The sequence below is a fragment of the Myodes glareolus genome, chromosome 9 (assembly GCF_982192425.1).
Source record: "Myodes glareolus chromosome 9, mMyoGla1.1, whole genome shotgun sequence".
Classification (NCBI taxonomy): domain Eukaryota; kingdom Metazoa; phylum Chordata; class Mammalia; order Rodentia; family Cricetidae; genus Myodes; species Myodes glareolus.
Window position 1 is genome coordinate 11548453 of NC_142034.1, and position 21729 is coordinate 11570181.

General features: G+C 39.1%; 1 long non-coding RNA gene across 2 annotated transcripts; it reads left to right on the forward strand.

The window, feature by feature from the left end:
* Nucleotides 1–15: 15 nt before the first annotated feature.
* On the forward strand, nt 16–21156 carry LOC125408063 (uncharacterized). Of its 2 annotated transcripts, XR_015738726.1 has the most exons (6): nt 16–452; nt 1671–1726; nt 10474–10644; nt 11497–11596; nt 14189–14318; nt 19553–21156. It is a non-coding gene; the product is annotated as an uncharacterized LOC125408063 (long non-coding RNA). The 2 variants fall into 2 exon arrangements; XR_015738725.1 differs by having other exon boundaries at nt 11497–14318.
* The last annotated feature ends 573 nt before the right edge of the window (nt 21157–21729 follow it).

Sequence of the window (21729 nt, forward strand, 5' to 3'; positions counted from 1 at the left end):
CGGGGAACCGCCACCGGGAGCGGGGAGGAGGGGGGAGGATCTTTACACCCGCGGCCCCTAGCTCTGCCAGCCAGGGAACCTGCGGTGGCTTCCTCTACCTCCTCCAGCTTCCTAGCCTGGTCTGAGAGTCCAGTTCAGGGCTGGGGAGGAGGAAGTCGCGGCCCAGCGGGGACAGCAACAGGTGGGAAGCTCAACCTCCAGGCCACTGCTAATTGCAGCCTGGCCTTGGGCAGAAAAGCTTCCTAGTGCGTCTCTGAGACCCACGCGCCCCAGTTTCTTTCCAGGGTGGAGGCCGGTTGTACACGTTCCTGTAAGGGCCTCGGAGGTGCCAGTGCCTGAGAAAGACGTCTGCAACCGGGAGGGAATGAATGATCACTGTGGTGTGTTTCCCTCTATCCCTTCTCCTGCATAGAGACCTTCGAAATCACAGCGCATTCAACAGCAACTCGCGGGTAATCCGCTAATTAAACAGCGAAAAGTGTCCAGGGACCCGCACTCAGTACCCAGCAAGATTTAGATGCGCACAAGCGTAGCGATGGCTTGTCTAACTGGGCTGTTTCTCTACCCGAACGGTGGTGAATTACTTACAGAAAGCGCCCGGACTTCTCGGGGGAGGGTGTGGAGGGAGGGGGGGGGGCGCTGGTTCCTCTCGCCTTGTCCGCCCTCGATCTGTCGCCCCACCACCGCCTGGCACGCTCTGCTCATGTAAAATCAGAACAATTAGAGAGTAATGAATTCACTGGAACAGAGTCCTACAGACTCTCAGCTCTGCCCTCGCACCAGCGCCTCCCAGCCCTCCTTCCCAAGCAACAAGGCAAGAGATTGCAGACTCTCAAAAACCAGCTATGGCTTTAACTGCGCCTCCACCCTAACCTTTGAGAAATGAATCCTTATCTGAGTGTGTAAAGTGAGTGCTTATTCTCTCTGAGTACGACGGTATCATAGCAAAAGAACAGCGTTTAGTGGTCTTTCTTCTCTTCCACGGAGTTTGCCGTCCGGCTTCCTGATTGCGCTTCAAACGTTCCACAGCATTCCGCGTGCCTTTTTGTTTAAACCCCTAAATATTGCGTTGAGTCACCAAACGACTCTACAAAGTATTTCTCATTCTTGGTTGTACAAGCAGGGTACAAGAGGAGAATGGAAAGGAACAATTCCGAGTTGCTGCTGGATACCCTCCTCCTAGTCTCATATCCTCACGTGGCCCCTAGGAGGTGCTGGTGAAATGCGGATAGATTTTCTTTTTGCGTCTCTTTTCCTGGCACTTAAGAGGGTGTGGAACAGGTCATGCAAACCCCGCGACTGTTTTTTTTTTTGTTGTTGTTTTTTTTTTTTTTTTGAGGGCCAAATACTGTTTCGTTAGTTGGGACTGCCTTTACATCAAGTCGGTTACGGAGGTTTGCCTTTTAAAACTTTGTATACCAGGATATTGTCTCCCACAAGGGAGCTAGGTCTCCTTTATCATATAGTAAGCCATGTATTATTTACAAATAGCTTGGATTAAATCTGCAACGAAGATGACTATAATAGAACCCAGTTTGTAGCCCAAATCAAGAGACCGGGAATAAAGTAACTCTACATTAGCCAAGGCAGAGAGAGAGAGAGAGAGTTATCAGCTCACTTACATTTTTTCTCTTTCTTTCTTTCTTCTGCGTTGTGACTAATTGCATAAGTATATGCTGAAGAATTTTCCAAACTGTATGAACACCCCCATCCCCGGCTCCCACAGGTAAGACTCTCTGTTTAAAATAACTCCACTACCCAGAAAAGGCAAGTATTTTCTAGAATCTTGGTTTGCAGTTGCTTTCTTTTAATATTCTACGCAGTAAAATGAATAAATCCCAGGCCAAGACAGCTCCATGGGACAGGAAAATCATTAAAGAAATGAGCCCAATATTCTATACTTTTGTTTGTATTGTATTTTTAGCTGTAGAGGTATATAAAAGACAGGCCCTGGGCTTTCTATCAACCACCGATTTTATTCTCACTCCTCTCCCAAGAGACTGGATGAATAACAGGCCACAGGGCAGGTATCTTAGAGGAGAAAGTTCAGGAAAATTGGATTTTTCCGAGCAATTTCCCAGTCTTAGTAAAACCTTCCCCCTCATTGTTTAGTTAAACAAACATGAAAGATTTAATTTTGACTAAAGCGTTTTCAGTATATGATAGGTAGACTTACATATCTCCCTTGCATTTAAAAAAAGAGCATAACTGTGCATTTTAATTAATAAATACCTTTTAACTTTGTCTCTATTAGGAAAACTCTAGGCTGCCAAAGCATTGACTTTGATAAATATGCTCTTTTTTTTTTTTTTTTTTTTTGGAGCAGTGAGTGGTACAGATTTTTCTAGTCAGTATACCTCTTTTTTTTTTTTTGACTGACTCAGGTCTTATTTAGCACACACACACGCACACACACTTCCCATTAGTTTTGAGTACTGTGGCAGTTAGGTGTTGGGGTCCATCTGTGGGTTACTTTTTCCAGGAAATGACACTTATGCTCTCACTGGCTCCCTCCACAGCAACCCCCTAAAATATCAGAGCCAATGTTAGTCAGACTCGGGATGAGAGATTCGACTGTGCATGGCCACGTGACATGGAGAGTGACTGCCTCACTGGAAGCATAAATCTTTCCTTCACACATATCTTAAGAAACAGGAACACATGCACTATTAGACAAAGCCTCCTAAGGTGGTCCTTTAAACACTGAATGGCATCTTTATTGGAAAGCTGCTTTGCCTTTGAAAATTAATCAGTATTATTTACCATTCTCATTGTACTTAAATCTTCATTTTGATCTTGATTGACAGACTTTTAAAATAACAAATAACTACTCAGCACAAAGTCAAAGAAGCAATATTTTCCCCCAGGTGTTTACATTTCCTTTTCTTTTTTCTTTCTTTTTCTTTTTTCTTTTTCTTTAGACAACAAACAAGTAAAACAGTTAAATGACCCAATGCTAAAAAGAAAAACAAGACACAAAACACATCATTATATATATTGGTATTGAGGATATTAAAAACATACCAAAAGACAACCTTGCTGCCTGATTGTGTTCATGTCTGCATGTACCCGTGATGTCCACCTCTCTCTATGTTGAAGAAATCACAAGTGTACTTGTCAACTTTTGAATACTGCATCCTCACTGCTTGTCTCTATGTCCTCGGAGCCATTTAAAGAATGAAAGGACTCCATAAACATTGTTTTGCACCAAAATGGAGATGCTCTGGGGAGGGAAGAGACAGATCTGGCATAGCTGGGAGAACAACATCTTGCATCATAGCTTCTCTGAGGAAGTTTGAATTTTGGAAATTATTTCCTCTGAATTATTACACCTAGACCTCTGTTTACTAACACTCTGAAATTACCCCTCATATAACTTATTTTTCTCTGTTTTTGCTGCTAAAATATTTTCCATATGTTTGGGGTTTTTTGTTTGTTTGTTTGTTTGTTTGATATGGAGTTTCTCTGGAACTTTGAAGTCTGTCCTGGAACTAGTTCTTGTAGACCAGGCTGACCTGGATCTCACAGAGATCCCTCTGCCCGCCTCTGCCTCCTGAGTGCTGGGATTAAAGGATTGCATCACCACTGCCAGGCCCATATGTTTGTTTGTACCTACCCACAAGCAGATTTTCAAACTTCAATGTTACGTCATTTTACTTCTATATTCTGGTCTCTTTGCACTTAGGTAAGTGTGTAAGTTACTCTCCACGAAAGTCAGTTTCATGGTGAAATGAATAGAAGAAATAGAAATTCTTTATTTTTTTTTTAAAAAATGGCTTGCATAGTGACTCAGTGTTATAGTTTGCATATGAGATGTCCTCCGCAGCTCATTTGTAGATATGGTCTTTAGCTAGCAGTAATGGAGACTTTAGAAGGTGGGACCTCACCGTCTTTGGTCTCTGCACCTCTCTGTTTCTTTCCGTTGTGAGATGAGCAGCCTATGGCACATGCTCTTGTTGCCATGATGCCCCCACCTCACCTTGGATCCAGAATCACTATAAGCAAGCACTATGAGACTACGAGCAAAATTTATGTCAAATACGTTGCTGCAAAGGCAAACAGCCATGCTAGTATATTCAGTATGCTTATATAATAACTATTTTCGGCTATTTAATTTTTACCTGCAACACGTCAGGCCTATCGGAACACAGTACAATCATTTCCTTACAGCAAATGACTGGACTCACTGGGTGTATGACTTTTTGCTTAACCTTCTTTCTCCATCAGAGAAAACCTTCGCTTTACAATTTTTCTTGTGTTAGCGTGCTGTGAATATCTCAGGCAGGAACCACGCTGTGTTGAGTTACTTGATTCTAATCTCTGCTAGGCTGAGATGTTATATAACCAAGACTGTTAAAAAATATATGGTGACTAGAAAGAAATATAATCTAACAAATCTAAAGATGTATTTTTTTCTTTTAGATAGTCTGAGAAGAATTTCAAGTTACCTTATCTTGGTCAGTTTTCTGGATCTATTTAAGGCATACATTTTAGCTTTGCACACAATTAAATGCCGCAGTATTTGTTACATTGTGAACAGTGAATAGTCCAGGAAGAGCTCTGAGAAAGGGGGTGTCTGTGTGTTTGTAACTATTTGTGTGTTAATAGGTGTACGCGTAGCACAACCGTACTTATTCACTCAGCAAACGCCTTTGCTGACTGTGATGACGTATTATTAAAAGTCTTCACTTCCCGCCCGATCTGTTAACACCAATAACAAATGGGTCTGTTCTTTAAGCAGCCTCCACTTCCAAGGCAGGTAGGTTATTATTTAGTATATCAGCTCTTTTATAATGTTCTGAGAGCCCATGTTCACCTCAGGTGTGAGATAATTACACTCTGAAAATATCAAGTTCATCACAGGCCGGGTCTTAATTTACTGTTTTGAACCCAGTGATTACAAGGACCATTTTGTTTTTATTATCCATGCAGTGATAGTTCTCGCAAAGGTAGTGAGGCCTGCAGTCTTCCTTTTTCAGCTCTCACCACGAATGGCAGCTTCTTAGACTGGGTCATTCTGCCATCAGCACAGGTCACTGACTGCGGAGAATCCAGCTGAGAAAAAAAAAAAAAAACGCTAATTATTTGATTCATCACTACTGCCACTGGGGACAGGCAAGCCTTACTGCTCGAGGCTCAGTGCCATGCTTTGATAAGAGCGATGAAAGTTTAGTAAGAAGATCAGTAGGGAGCCAGCATGGATGGAGAACTTGCCAAGCGGCCAACGCTGCTGTTGTACTTCATAATGTGTGATGCCCAGTGGCTCAGTATCAAATGGACATAAACTCAAGGAGATCATAAAAATAGGAAAGGGGGGGAAGAAAGGGTGATGCTCTTAGAGAAAACTGGTTTTAAAGAGACACAAATGCCTTTGGCGGACTCCAGAAGGTGCACACCTATAAAAGATGCACTTACTTCTAGAACCATGGGTCCTCCCTAATACAGTACAGAGTAAACTCTATTACAATTAGTAACTAAATCCAAAGTCTAAAACACTTGCAGTGATATCTCTTTGCTTTCAAAATAACTCACTGGAGCATCCTAAGTCTCACCCAACTTAACTTTTACTAGCATCAAAGAAATAGACAGCCAAGGCTCACAAGTTTATGCAAAATAAAAAGTGTGAAATATATATGAACCAATCAAATACACTGTAATGATACTTTGAAAAGAAAAGCTGTATTCTTGAGATCTTTGGTTTTAGGATTCTGTCTTGGACACTCCTCAATTTTTAAAAAATACAGTGCATGCTCCCTGCAAAACATTAAATGATTTTAAAACCACTTGGAAATGAAAAGATGTGGAGCTGGAGAGATGACTCAGCTGTTAAGCACACTCTCTCCTCCTCCAGAGGACCTGGGTTCCACTCCCACAGCCACCCAGTGGCTCACAGCCCTCTGTAACTCTAGTTCCAAGGTATGGTGTGCCTCTTCCGGCCTGTGAACTCACTGTGCTCATGTGGTGCATGGACACATGTGAAGGCAAAAGCTCATACACAGAAAATATGAAAAAAGATTAAAAATAAAATATAGATTTATGTTGAAAAATAAAAAAATGAATGAAAGAAGCTCTTTTCTCCTTTATTGAGGTAAATAAACTTTAGCTGTATAGGATTTTTCTGCCTTCCCCTCCTTTTCTGCATCATTTTCATCATTAAGTTAACTAAATTTAAGAACACATGGGTTCTTTTTTAAATCATGATTAATACTTTAAGAATCTGCGATGCAATTAAAATCACTGAAAGACAAACTTAATGACCTTTGTGCTCATGATACCTAGGAATATAGTCATCTCTGAGTCTTCTATGTTTACATTCATATTTGGATTTTCCCTTTGAAAGAATGCTTTAATTATCTGTGAAAATTAGTGTTTATCTTCAGCTTTTCCATTTTCTTTGAATAGATTTCTAGCTGTGGAATGACCAGGTCAAAGACTTCCAAACCACCTTCCTTTCAATTCTCATTAAATTGTTGAATTTTAAGTTCTAAACTTTGGATTTTGAAAATATGTATACTTAAGGAGAAATGTTTTGAGAAGTGGGTCACAATCCTGCCCCGGTATGACTTTGAAACTTGAGTCTGCCACTTAGTACCTATGAAAAAATGTCACTAGTATTGGAAATCACATATTTGAAATTCATGAGACATATTGATTTTCTAAACTATGGTAATTATTTACACTATAGCTCTATCTAATGATACGGAAAACTCCATAGTCAATGGATGTAATTTTGGAAGACTAAGTCATGTGTCTAACAATCTTTTAAATAACCTATAAATCTTTTGCAGTGTCCAACTAAACGCTACAGTGGTAAATGAAATGAAAGCACCCGAGGAAATTGGGAATGTGTCCTGGGCAAGGCTGAAGGTGCAGGCCAGCAGGAAACCAAAGGAGGAAATCAAATGCACTTTCCGGTTGACGGTCCGCATTTGAAAATTTTCATGATGGCTAGGAAGTCAACCCAGTAGGGAGGTGCTTGTTGTGCAAGCACTAGGAAGTATGTTCAGATCCTTGGTGATCATGTAAAAAGCTGAATAGGGCGTGGTAACACATGCATAAAATCTCCGCTCTGGCGTTGCAGAGACATGAAAATCACTGGGATTGCTGTTTAGCCAGTCTGCTCAATGGGTGAGCTCCAGGTTCAGTAACAGAACTGTCTCAAATCAAAGCAAGATAAAGAAATGATGAGGAAGAACAATGGACGTTGACCTCTGACATGCACACACACACACACACACACTCATGAATTTTTTTTTTAAAGAAGTACTCACAGAAACATAAAATCTGGGTAGATTGTTAGTTGTAAAGAACAACCAATCAGCAGTTAATTCTTCACAGAGCACAAACTCTACAAATCCCTCACAAGAATAAGGATGGGTGACGAGGACTGGGACATTAATCAGACTGGCGTTTCTTCATCCATGGCCCCTGGCTATATCCATACCATCTTATCTTCCTTTTTGTGTGTCTTGTTTTAGTTGTTGTCATTGTTTTTTGCTCACTGTAATTCTCCAAATCCCTATTTTAAGTTTAGAAAAATATAGAGACATTAAAATTTTATTCTGGTAACCCTGCTCTCAAGTTTGCAGTCTGATGACACAAATTCTAAGCCAAATCTGCCAGATCTAACATCCCCCATCCCCTGCACTTCACTGTGCAAAATATAACTCTCATGGTTTCCCTAAAAGCGTTATTCAGCAAACAAAGAAGGACTTATATAGAGAGTCACTTATTTCTTCTCTCTAAATCATTTCCATGACTCTGAAATACATAAACTTTGACTTTTTGTTCTTTGTACAGTACCCAGCTCTAATTGTTTGGCTCAGATTTCGTGCTTCCTATTTTTAAAATGAATCTGATCAGTATCTGTGGGTTTTCTCTAGCACTGACCAGTTTTCATTCCCTAAGCTCACATTCTCCCTCCCAGAGTCAAAGTAATTCTTTATAGCTTACAAATCATTAAAACTGGCATTGAAACCGTGAAAAAAAAATCAGAGAGGCATACTCAATTATCACCAGCAACAGTGACAGTAACAATGTAGCTGTAAAGTATGAAATCATTTTTAAAAATTCAAATATCATTGTTCATTTCGCAAGTGTTTTGGTATTTTTATGGACCTGTGAAGATCAGATCCGGGTTTTCTTCCCTTGTACTGAGGCTTGAGCTGCACTCTTTTCGTTTTAAGTATCCACAACCTTGAAATGAGTTCCACACATATGAAAACGTTTTTGAGGTTAGCAATGGGCTCTAAATCCCTTCCGGACTTATATTCTATCACCAGGGCCTCAGCTTCTGATCATCTTTATCAGTAAGGATCTCATTTTAAAGCTTTCATTTAGACAGCAGTCTATTCTTTTGTGTGCTTTGCCTAACTGAGTCACCAAGTTTTAGTAAAGCAGGAACTGGAACCGTAGACAATGCCTTTTCTGCAGCCTGGTGGCCGTTTCCCAGCCACCATTCCCTGCTGAAACCATGCAGTCACACGGTGGCTTTTAAGGCACCTTGGTCAGTAGGACTCTGGAGAACTAGCTTTCACATTTGTTGCGATTAAATGTTGTTTATGTGTTAACACATGCAATGCTTCCAAATAGCTCCTTTAAAAATGATGAATTTCCCACTTGGGAAAATGTCAAACCCCAAATCTCTTGCTCTTCCTGTGCATTATTTTACATATAAACATTATACATTAAGGAAAGAGGAAAGGCTATACCGAATGTGTTAGTTGAGAGAGAGAGAGAGAGAGAGAGAGAGAGAGAGAGAGAGAGAGAGATCCAGACTTATACAAACCCTATAAAGAAAGGAGAGGGCCAGGCTTTGGTTTGCAATGATATGTTTTGGCAGAAAAAAATCAGTGGTCATTTCAAAGATTCTCTAATTGAGAAACACCCTACTGTGAATCTGATTTCATGATGCTTTAAGTCCAGTTACATTTCACAATTTGCATCTTTAAAAGTCGCCTACTAACCCACTGCACCCACTGCACACACAATTTTTTTTCTACATTGGAAGTGAGAAAAATCCTAAATAGATACTGACACCTCCCTCAGAAAGTTTTGGAAGGCTGGCTCACCAACAAAGATCTGAAGCTAAATGGTTTCAACCTTCCAGTAACAATACAAGCTAAGGACAGAGTTAAGCAGCAGAGAACAGAATAGCAATCTTCTTTATATTTCTTTCTAGGATCAATCAGAACATCTGCCTGGTCACAGTGTTGGTTAGCATGGTGGGCTTGATCTTAGTCACCAATGCTGTATCCATAGTTGCAAAATTCAGGCAACAGGATAGAGATTTATAAAAGTTTCCTTAATCCTGGGCTCAGAATAAATCTCTGTTCCTCCCAGAGTGATGTACGCACAGAAATTAGCTCAGCAGTTGCAATGATCTACCTTCTGTCTTTGTATGTTCGTTGCTCCTCTTTCCTTGTATGTGTGTTGCTCCATCTCATTGATTTCTCCTCTCCATGGCCCCTACATTATTTCAAGATCTACCCCAAGACAATTAAAACTCAAATGTAACAGTGTTCCAGGTAAGTTTCCTTATGTACAGCTGTTACTATATTTTTGCATTCGGTTCATCTCTTTAAATGGAGCTCAAGATTTGCATGATTCTAGCTTCATCCAAAAAGCATCACATGTCAAAGGAACATGCCAGAAAAGCACCAGGCACATCTGACAAAGTAAGCCTAGCCAGACTCACAGGATGAAACAATTCAGTCTGGGAGGAAAATAGATCAGTTTAGGAATATTTCATCATAATGGGAAAGCAATTCTTGATGAGTTAACTTGTTGATAAGAATGGGGAAAAGGAGGGAAGAGGAGGAGGTATGAGGAGGATAGGAGGAGGAGGAAGGGGAGGAGGAAGATGGGGATGAGTATGATAGAATGAGGGGTAAAAATAAGGGAAGAAAAAGGAAGAAGAGGATTAAGACTAGCAGGATAGAGAAAAGAAAAACTTCTAGGAATGGACATATGATCCTTCTTTTTCTTGCACCTGAACCTCCTTCTAGTTCCTATTTCTAGTAGTTATTACCTGGAGGTCTCTCATGCACAAGACTTTATCCATGATGCTATTGAGGACCCCTTCAAGAGCCCTTTTTCTCACAAGAGAGCTTAAGAGAGTCCATGAATCCATGTTTGCTGAGAGTTTCATAATTTCCTTTCTGAAATACCAAGGTATTTATTTCGCTTACGTAATTTCCAGGGAACCAGTTGCATGAGCTGACTTCTATTCTGCTGGGCTAGTGAGAGGCCTTACCGTCAGTCACCCTCGGTGAGAACAGACCCAAGGGCTGATACATGACTTCAGAGGACCTTAACAATTCCTGGAAGGAAAAGGGTTAAGAGCCAGTAAAAACAGCATAAATTTACACATGACCTAGTGTGAATACACTTTAATTCTCCTCCTTGCAAGGGACAACAACAATGACAGCCCCATAACTAATGCCTCTTGTATCAAAAACCTTGTCCCTGCAGGACACGTTTTCAGCCTGTGCAGATGATGTCAGCAATGCTCCAGTTGAGACAGATCTGCTACTGAGTTTTCTTTCAGAGGAACCTAAAAGGGCTATTACATCATGGAAAAAAAATAGCCTCAAGAGCTGAGTTGCAAGGAGCAGCATTCTGTGGCTTGAGTCTGGCTGACAAGTAAGTATTTTGTCTCAATCTCAATTTGAAGGCTTGGATTAGGAGTCATACATGCAAGCTACTGAACGTTTTTTGTTAAAGCAAAGGGAAAACCTATCTTAGACAGTTTTCTACTGCTGAGATAACCACCAGGATCAAATTCAACTTGGGGAGGAAAGTGTTTATTTAATCTTATACTTTCCAGTACATCTTCCATGGAAATCAGAGCAGGAACTCGAACAAGAAGGCAGCTGGAGACAGGAACTGAAACAGAATCCAGGGAGGAATGTTCCTGCTGGGTTACTCATCCTGTTTTCTTACACATCTAGGACCACCTACTCAGGGGTGGTACTACCCACAATGGGCTGGGCCTCCACGATGGATCGATGGATCGCTAATTAAGAAAATTTACTACAGACTTGCCTACAGGACAATCTTAAGGAGGCATTTTCTTTCTCAGTTGAGAGACCTTCTTCCCAAATGACTCTAACTTGTATCAGTTGACATAAAACTAACCAGGACAATGGCCCTGATATTATACTCTTTCATCAAACCAAATACTCTGCTACATTTTCTACAATATGCAGGATGAGTATTGCCTAAACAAGTGATAAGTAGTTGGGGGCAAATAGAGAAACTGTGTCTGTCAAATGAAGCAAAAAGTAAGCAAAGTCAATGCTTAAGTCTGCTACCCTAGCCATGCAGGAGAAGCTTTCCCAGATGATGAAGCTGGCTGCAAATGAGCTCTCATTAGGAGGTTGCCAGGAGTGTGGGCAGGGACAGGCTGCAGCTTTTCTCCTCCTACTTCTCAGAACCCATCTTCACAGAGCAGTACATTTTTCTAAATGTGTTTTATCTTCTATTCTTCTCCAGAATGTTTTCATCCATTGTCACATCAGGGTGAACTCGACCCTCGCCTTTGGTCTTGGGTCCATCAGAGGAGCCAAGAATTTGAATGTGGAGCCCACAGATGGTAGGGAGTCACAGGAGTGCTGCAGTAATATCCTATCAGTGGCTGCTTGTGGTCTTCTGCCCTTTTCCCTTTTTATCTACATGCAAACTCTCCCAAGACTACTTCCAAGGTTCAAGTTTCTAGAACAGTGGCTATTCAGAAGAGCTGTGTTTTTGAATGTTTGATGACTGCCGATTATATAAGAGATGTTAATGTAGGACTGAATTAAAATAGAAGTAGTAGCCAAGACAGAAAAATCATAATGAAAGGTGGAGCAAGAGGATCATTGGGAGAACTTTTAAAGTCCACTAGTATGTTCTTTTCTTTGTTTATGACAAAAAATACAAGAGTGAGCACTGTGGATGGGCTAAGTATATCTTTGCTAAGAAGAAGAACCAGAGCAGAGATCTGTGACTTACAAAAATGCAAATGTAAAAAAGAAATGTGACTTAATGGTTCCATTACTGGACTTATAACAAGTGAAATTCCAGGCCTTTTAGGGAAAACTTGAAATCCAGGATCTTACTCAGTGGACTCTAAGACTTGTCTTCACATGTGTACATACAAGCAAAGCTAAATGGATTCAGTAAGTTATATGTACATATGTATGCGCATGTAGCAATAACAGTTAAATGAGAATTAAGATTTTGAGAGGCAGGGAAACGACAGGAGTTGGGGAGGGAGGAGTGGCAGGAATGCTGTAGATTCAATGCTCACGTGAGAAGTTCTCAAAGAAGCAAAATCATTAAACAAACAAACAGAAAGAATGCAAAGAGGCGATTTGGAGAAAATGGATAGAACTGGAGATTATAATATGAAGCAAATAAGGGAAGACTCAGAAAGACAAATATCACATTGCTTGCATTTATAGATATATAAAACCATATGCTGTGAAAGTAGAAAGAATAAAGAGGACCAACAGGAAGGGGGTAGAGAGGAGAATAAGGGACATTATAGGTTGAAGAGAAATTTCCCACATAGGTTCACGTATTGAAATACTTTGTCCCCCCCCATTGGGTGCTGTAAGGAGGCCACAAGTTAGTTCCTGATTGCTCAGCCCCAAAATAATCACACAGAAACTACATTATTTAAAAGATTTCTTGGCCATTAGCTCTAACTTTTTATTGACTAACTCTTACATCTTAATTTAACTCATTGCCATTAATCTGTGTATCGTCATGCAGTAGTGGCTTACTGGGTAAAGTTCCCAGTGTCTGTCTCTGGTGGCAGCTCCATGGCTTCTCTCTAACTCTGCCTTTCTTTCTCCCAGCATTCAGTTTAGGTTTTCCCACCTAGCTAAGTTCTGCCCTGCTATAGGTCCAAAGCAGTTTCTTTATTCATTAATAGTAATCACAGCATACAAAGGGGACTCCCACATCAGTTGGGTGGCACTGTTTAGAGAGAATTACGGAACCTTTAGAAGGTACGGTTGTGTTGTAAGCAGAATATTACTAAGGTGGGCTTTGATACAACCTCACTCCACTACTCTACCTCTGGAACTGTAAGACAAAATAGACTCTCCTGTGAGTTGCTTTTGACCATGTTATTTTTCTCAGGGCAACATAAAAGTAATCAATTCGAGGGGTATGGGTGAAAATATAGTCTATAGTCAAAGGATATTGCATAATTGTATTAAACTTTGTGAAAGTTAATATTCTATATAATGAACAAACAATCAGTATCAAATGCATAGGGCTTTTCCAAACTCTCATTAACATATTTTTTGAGAGGAAATTGAGTTGAAGATGCATTCTATTAGTAACTCTCCTGAACTAGTTTTGCTTATCACAGACGAATACTGATATATGTAAAAACTCTTCAGAAAAAATATTGATTTAGATCAGACCATGTACCCCAAACTGATCTTTAAAAAAGGAAAAAGGTTTTCAAGAAATATTAGATAGCCTGATTAGTCTGCTTGCACAGAGAATAATTAGTCAAACAAATCATGCAGCATGTAAAATTTACAACTGCTTTTAGGAGAAACACAAACAAGAGGATAAAAATAAAATGGACTTTTAAAATACAATGAATTATGAAAATCCATGAGACAATTTTGATGGAATATTCATCACAGTAGAAATTAACACTCACCCAATAATGTTGATGGAATCTTGAGTTTCAAAAAATACTCCAATAAAATCAAAAGAGGGCCTGTAGAGATGGATAAATGGGTAAAATACTTTGTAAGAAAGCCTGAGACCCTATGATTAGACAAATAGAACCCAGATAAAAGCTCAGTATGGGGCAACCTCATATCCAATCAATTCAAAGATATTGTTGGTCATTCAGTCAATCTTTTCAACACACATGTAGAAACCTGGGGTAAAGCAAATATTGGATATGGCTGACAGTAATTAACAATCAATGATACAATGAGCTTGACACTTTCGAGAATGATCCACTGTGAATATTTATCAATAAGCTTAAGAACAATTGTCTGTAGGGCTCTATCATTTTCATGTAATGACTCATATTAAGATGTTCTAAATAAACAAAACAAATAGAATGAATATATATATATATATATATATATATAGTACATAGGGATTTACTAAATTAGATTAACTGATAACAGGCTTCATAGTCTAATCAAGGGTACCTGCACTCCAGAAGGGCTGAGAACTCAGTAGCTGTTCAGACCATGACGCTGGATGTTTCAGAAGTCCCAATCTGGTGCTGAAGACTTCCAGCATTGTTGGAGAGCTTCTGGTCTTCAGTCCTCATTGGAAAGCCCAAGAAGGTGGGTTGTGATATCACTGTAAGATGGCAGCAGCAGTAGCTGCAGCAATAGCATGGTCACACTCAAAAGTAACACTGTTTTCTCTCTGCTCTCTTTATGTCTGGAGTATATCTTTAATGGTCTTCTACTCTGAGAAAGGGTCTTCCTCCTTCAGTTTATACTATCCAGAAATGCCCTACAGATCCTCCAAGAGGTATGTCTCTTAGTTGATCTGAGATATAATCAATTTGACTACTTTCCTATTCTGTTTTCTATTCCTATGATTAACACTGACCGAAACCAACCAGGACAGGAAAAGGTTTATTGGGCATATAGGTTTCAATCCCTCATGGATGGAATTCAAAGCAGGAACTGACATAGAGACCACAGAGGAATGTTGCTTATTGTTGTTCTTTCTCTGTGTTGTTGAGCTACCTTTTCTTATTCAGCCCTGGACAACCTGCCTAGGGATGGTGCACCCAAAGTGGACTAGGCTGAGCTATATCAATCATCAGTCACAAAAATGCCTTCTCAGACAAGCACACAGGTCCTACTGATAGAAGTAATTCCTCAATTAGGATTCCCTCTTCCCAAATATGTCTAGGTTTGTGTCAAGTTAACAAAAATTATGAAAACAATCAATGTTAGCTGTCAAAGGATTTCACAAATTCAATGATATGTCATAGCTACCTCATAGCAACTTTGTTGCAAACCAAATATTGAATTGTGATAAGGGAAGCACATCAAGAGCATTCTAGTTTTTGTTTACATCATAACAAATGATAGTCACAAATGGAACTATATTCATCAGTCACATAGCTGCAGTGCATACCTATATATATATATATATATATATATATATATATATATATATACACACTCAAGCACATTCTGTGTCATGAAAATGGTGTGGCAAGTCCTTCTGTCTATGTGTTTATTGTCTTTTATTGGTTAATGAATAAAGAACTGCTTTGAGCCTATGGCAAGGGCAGAACAGAACTAGGCAGGAAAAGCTAGGCTCTATGCTAGGAGAGTCAGAGAGATGCCAGGGAGCTGATACCAGATCCAGACATGCTGAAACTTTGCTGGTAAGCCACCGCCACGTGGCAGTACACAGATTAATGGAGATGGGTGAAATTAAAATGTAAGAGCTAGTGGATAAGAAGTTAGAGTTAACAGGCCAAGCAGTGTTTTAAATAATATAGTTTCTGTGTAATTATTTCAGATCTAAGCTAGCTGGGTGGCCGGTAACCAAACAAGCCCACCTCCTTCTACATGAAAAGACTTCCATAAGACTGGCAACCACCACTATTCCTTTTGATGGCTTTGCAAATTTAAAGGGCATCCCTTTTATCTCATTCTCTGGTAGATGCTCTGAGATAGATTTTAGCATTACTAAGTGCTCTGTAGCAGTGAATTTTGAAATCAAGAAAAATACATTTAAAAGCCCAATTTAATAAAGTTTTGTACTAAAGGGATTTGAAAGTGTATACTACAAACCAAGGAAATTGCACTAAATTCATTCATATCTGTTTCATTAACCCCTCTCCAACCTTCCAAAAGTCAGCAGAGGAAAGAATCAATTGATCAGAATTTAACCATTAATAGGATTTAAAATAGGATTGAGATTTTAATTAAAAATCAACTTGAACTTACACAGAAATGTGTAAGAAAAAATAATATCCATAGATGGAAAAATGATAAAAAAATCAAGAAGAAAAGCAAATATTTGATTGATGTTTCCTTTACCAGTTCAATGCTGTTTATCTCTAGTACCAATCCATTTTACCCACTGTCTACCACTCATTTACAGTTTGACTTAAACAGATTCATTTTTTATGCAGTTCATGTATTCTCAAATGAGACTTCTTTTATTATGTCTTTAAATAATATATGAAAGCATATGAATTGGTAGACAGAGTTGTGGGCTGAGGTTAAGTATCTCTGATAGAATTCAAACGTATTTTGCAAATTTCCCTTCAACAATTGATTATAATAACTGATCCAATAAAGGGAGAACTTCTTGCTCACTCAGCTACTAAAGTCATGAAATGGTGGTCTTAAGCAACATGGTGTCCTAGTCACTTATTACTAGATCCTTGAAATTGAGTTTTTGATTGCAGATATAATCAATTCTCACTCACTGAAGCCTCAATACATGTCACTTTTTAAAAGGTAAGATGAGCATATAGTTCAGTTCTTGTCACTTATCAAATGATAAGCCCTTAGGAACTATAGTTCAAAGCAAACAAAAGTAAAGCAAATAAATACTGGTCTCCCAAGCTGGACTGTACCTCAGTGGTATAGCATTTGTCTATTGTGTTTGGAAGCCCTGTTTTCAATCATCAGCAATATAAAAAATTGACAAAAGGGGGGTGATCCCAAACATCTCAAGAGATTGAGATTATCAGCAATGTCAAGAAATTGTCTTATTTATTATTTTTCTAATACATGAATGTAATTTATTCACAAAAAAATGAGGTGTGGTTCAGACAATGACCAGGTTAGCCTTCTTCCTGCTGTTAGAGGGGATATAAGTAAACTCTCAAAGTGTCCTAATCTCAGTTATCAAGACATATGAAGGGTGACTGGGACCAGACTAGGAGCTCTTAATGTTTTTTCCTCTTTTATACCAGAGTTTTATAGACAGGGAAGTCAAGTCTGGCTCTGTACTTCTTCACCACATGTTGGACAACCAACATGGTGATTGGTGGGTAGGACTCAACCCTTCCCTTCATCTGGTCAGTTGTTTAGTGACCAATCCTCCCATCTGAGACATAGAGTGCTGGGATTAGAGTTGTGTCTTTTCACTCCAGGCCAGCCCTGTAGTTTATACCCAAATCCACTCAACCTCCTAACCTCTAGGGTGAGTAATGAGTATTTGAATATTTTCTCCCCCCTCAAATTTCTGACAATACTTTTAATTTTCCTATGATTATCTTACTTCTCAATGAACTTTTAAGAAATGGAAGCATCTACCTGCTGATGCTATTCCTTTGTGGTATCTGTAGCTAAGGTGACATGCTACTCTGGGCTATTCATAAACTAGGTAGCACCCCTTCTCCTGTGTTCAAGGGGTTTAATTTTCTTCTTGGCTTCATTTAACCCATCTCTACTAATCTGTGTATTGGCACTAAGTTGTGGCTTACCGAGTAAAGTTCCAGTATCTGTCTCTGGCAGGGCTAGATAACTTCTCCGTCTCTGCCTTCTTTCTCCCAGCATTCAGTTTAGCTTCCCCTGCCTAACTAAGTTCTGCCCTGCTCTCCTATAGGCTCAAAGTATTTTTCTTTAATTAACCAATGGTACTTACCGTATACAGAGGGGAATCCAATATCATTTTTCTCCTATATTGCCTATTTTCCCCTAGCAAGCCATCATCTGTTTATCATTATTATAAACTATCTCCAACTAACAAAAGAAAATAGTTACTAATTTTAAAGAAGATAGTGTATGCTTTCTTTGCCTTTCTATTTCAAACTCATTGTTACTCTGCAATGACTTCTGTTTTGATATTTGTACTTTCCAGAAGTTATCTCTACATTTTCACTGCTCTGCTAGCAGAACCGTTCAGTCAGACACGTACCTCAGACATTTTATTTCACAGGCATTGTAATTGTACCACAGCAGCCTATTACTCTCTGCTTTGGATTGTGTTCTTCATCTGAGTTTTAGATAACTCGTCTCCTCCTGTTGCTTCTTCTCTTTGTTTTTTAATACATTGTTTTGTGTCTAAACTGCACAGTGTTGATGGGTACTGGCTTTTTAGGGTTCTGTGATTCTCTTTTGCTATTTGATCTTTAGGAGATCCAAGCCAGACTTGTATCATTAACAAGTACTTATGCAAATAGCTTTTCAATTTATAACTTCCGGTCTGACCATCTCCCACAAACCCAAGTTCACACATACTCTTTCTACTTTTAGCTCCTAGTTGGTATCAACTAGATACTGAAACACATCCCAGTCAAAACAACCTTTGTTTCTGTTCCAGATTCTCAGATTCTGCTTCAGGCACTGATAGCTATTTGGAACTCTTCCTCCAGGTCTCTGCATGCTTAACTGTCTCTTGCCTGGGTGTCTGAGCACATTGTACCAAGAACAAACAAATTCCTTTAAGCAAATAACTCTGATATAAATATGTATATTGTTCCTTTGCTTAATGTTCCTTTGCTCTATGTACTTTAGGCTGCATAATGACAAGATTTGTTTCTATTTAGTTTATTATTGTTTTATAATGTCTGTGAATGACTCAACATATGATATTCTCTTAATAAAGAAATACATGAGTTTTTTATTGTTTTTAAAATTTATTAACTGACTAGTGACAGCTAATTTTTCTTATCAGCTATGTTAAGTCTAGTTTCGAACACAAAGGTTAAAAAAGAGAAGGTATAAATTAGGAGGGATGAAGGAAGCAACAAAGGAACAATGGAAAGATGGAAAAAAGGGAGGGAGAAGGGGAGGAGATAAGGGACTGGAGGAGTAGAAAGGGAGAGGAGTGTAGGAGGAGAAATAATTTTGGCTCAGAATTGCACTTTGTATTCATTGCCCTGAACTCTGAATAAGAGAAAGAGAAAGCATGGATGTTTTAATGAGTTTTGCCACTTAATAACCTGTGAGTAAAGGCAGGACACCCTTCTTTAGTGTGCTGTGTTGATAAGGCAGCTGTTCAAAGAGGTACATGCAAGAGTCCATATTAAAGTTCTTTGGAAACAGTTCTAGTTTATGGTTATGTTAGACCTATAAAGAAGGCTGTTAATGCCTCTTAAGATCATGATTGGAATATTAAAAACTACTCACTTTTTTCATACAAAAACAAATAAAAATAGTACAACGTATTGGTCAATTTCCCTGATTTTAGAAGATATTTATTCACCTTTAAGTTTTTATTTTTATTTTTCTGTTATATTTTTACTTGTAATTATTTTTTGCACTTTAAAGTGAAATATAATTGCATCATTTCCCATTTTTTAACAGTTGACATGTCATTTTAATTGTCATAATTTTGTATGGAAAGCATCTTAATTCCAATTCAGTGGGTAAGAAAAGACCCTAAATGTTTATATTCATCTTCCTAAAGCCATATGGAAGAATCCAAAGAGTTTGGATCCACATCAAGATTACTAACTATCATAGATTTTAGTGTAAGATAGATGGTAAGAACAAGAGAGGAAGAGACTGAGAAGCTAAAATATGCAGGGAAACTATGGTGTATAGGAACTAAAGAAGATTCATCAATTCATTTCTTTTATCTGTAGCTCTGTGTCCCGCGCTACCGTCTCGCCCGCAAGAACGACGCGGGACACTTAGGATTCTTCTGCAGTAAAGCTTTATGCGTCTTGAGAGGGAGAGCATAAGCTTACATGGCGGAGACCCAGAATGAGGGGAACCCAGCCCTTATAAAGGAAACAGTCCTTGCTTCTGACGTGTCACTCTTGGATTGGTCCGCTGCCCATTATCCCAGATGATGCCTTGGGAGTAGGCAGGGACGCAGCGGTAGAGAGTTAACAAGCACATGCGCTGGGATTAAAGGCGTGTGCTACATCACCTTGAACTCACAGAGATCTGCCTGTCTCTGCTTCCCAGGCATTGGGACCAAAGGCGTGTACTACCACGCCTTGAGGTCACAGAGGTCAATCTGCCTCTGCCGCCCAGGCAGCAGGACTAAAGGCGTGTACCGCCACACCTTGAGGTCACAGAGGTCAATCTCTACCTTTGTTCCTAGAAGCAATGGAGAATGTGGTCCGGCCCTCCACAGCTCTGATTTTAAAAAAAACCTTTAACAAATGCAATTTAAGGGAGAAAACGGTTATTCTCTATTTGAAGATACAGTGTACTGTATTAAGGGTTAAAGGTGTTGGGTACTTGAATTAGCTGGTCATATGACATTCATAGTCAGGAGTGCATCCTGGTGCTCAATGCCCTTTTTCCATTTATACACCCCAGGATTCTAGTCAGGGAGTGGTCAGCATCCACCATGGATGGGTTTTCTCTATCTCATTTAACTCAATAAAGATAATCTCCCACAGGCATGCCCAGAAGTCTGTCTCCAAGGTGATTCTAGACTCTATCAAATTGATAGCTAATACCATCTTAGTAGAGAAGGATCATGATAGGTATAATGTCAAAGAAACAGGTAGAGATCAGAATCTGAAGGATGGATGGATGGATGGGACTTAAAACCAATATTAACAGGGTAATACACCTAGGAGATCTCTCTCTCTCTCTCTCTCTCTCTCTCTCTCTCTCTCTCTTTCTTCACCATAAAGTGAGAAAGCTATTGAGCTTCACTGTTGTCTAATACTTTGACTGTGTATGCCAAGGCAAACAGGCTTTGATGATAGAAGAACATAACCATTTTATTTCTGGATTTTAAAATACAATATTTAGTTCCTAGCAAACATCACTCTGTATAAGATGAACAGTCCTATGTTTCTCTATTCTTAATATCCAGATACTGACAAAGTGAGAATTTAGAAGACAAAACTAAGCAAAAAATATCATGCATGCAAATATCACAGACCTTCGAGGTCCATAAAATTTACTAGAGTGTAATTTCCACACACTCTTGCAAAGCAAATCCACTCAGTCATGAAAAAAAATGTGTTTTGTAAGCTATTTCCCCTTCTTTGTATTTGCATGATCTTTCTATAATCTATTGGTGACATAAATTCTGACTACTTTTCCTGTAATAAATAGATTGATGAATCATTTACTAGAGTCTCAATGGATACTATCCAGACTTCCATGGCTGTATTTGTAGATCCAGAACAATAGCCTCTGTGAATTTCAATTTTTTCTTTTAATAAATATGTAATCTAGGTTGAGATAGCAGAGGGAAAAATAAAGAACATGAAATTCATACTTAGATGAGTGCCACTTGCCTTCAGTGCATACTACTTTCTGAGTTGAATGGTTGTATTTTGATTATAGTAATTACTGGTAACATATACTCCAAATATCCCATAGGCGTGAAGGGAAACAAAAACCATACCAGATTTACTTCATGGGAAAACTCGTGTTGTCCTGTGACCACAAGGTGGCACAATAGGGACCAAGAATGCTCAACCTCTAATGGAAAAGCAATTACCAGAGACATTTCCATAATAATTATTAATACTTCTATTTTACCACCATGGATGTGGGAACAGCTGATGAAGTCCCACCCCTAGCTGAGAAGTTACTGGTGGGTATTAGAAGAAGAAGAATCAGTTTTCTTCAGGGATGAGGTCCCTGAGAGACTACTCACGATCCAGTAGATGGTTATACATTTATACAAATACAAACAGTACTAAGTGGACTTAAGTTTTTTTTTTTTAAATCACATGAAGTTGTCAAGGAAAAATAAGAAGTGATGGAGGAGAAATTAGAGAGCAGGTGGTGGGTGGATTTGATCAAATCATATTACATGCATGAATGAAATTCTCAAACAATA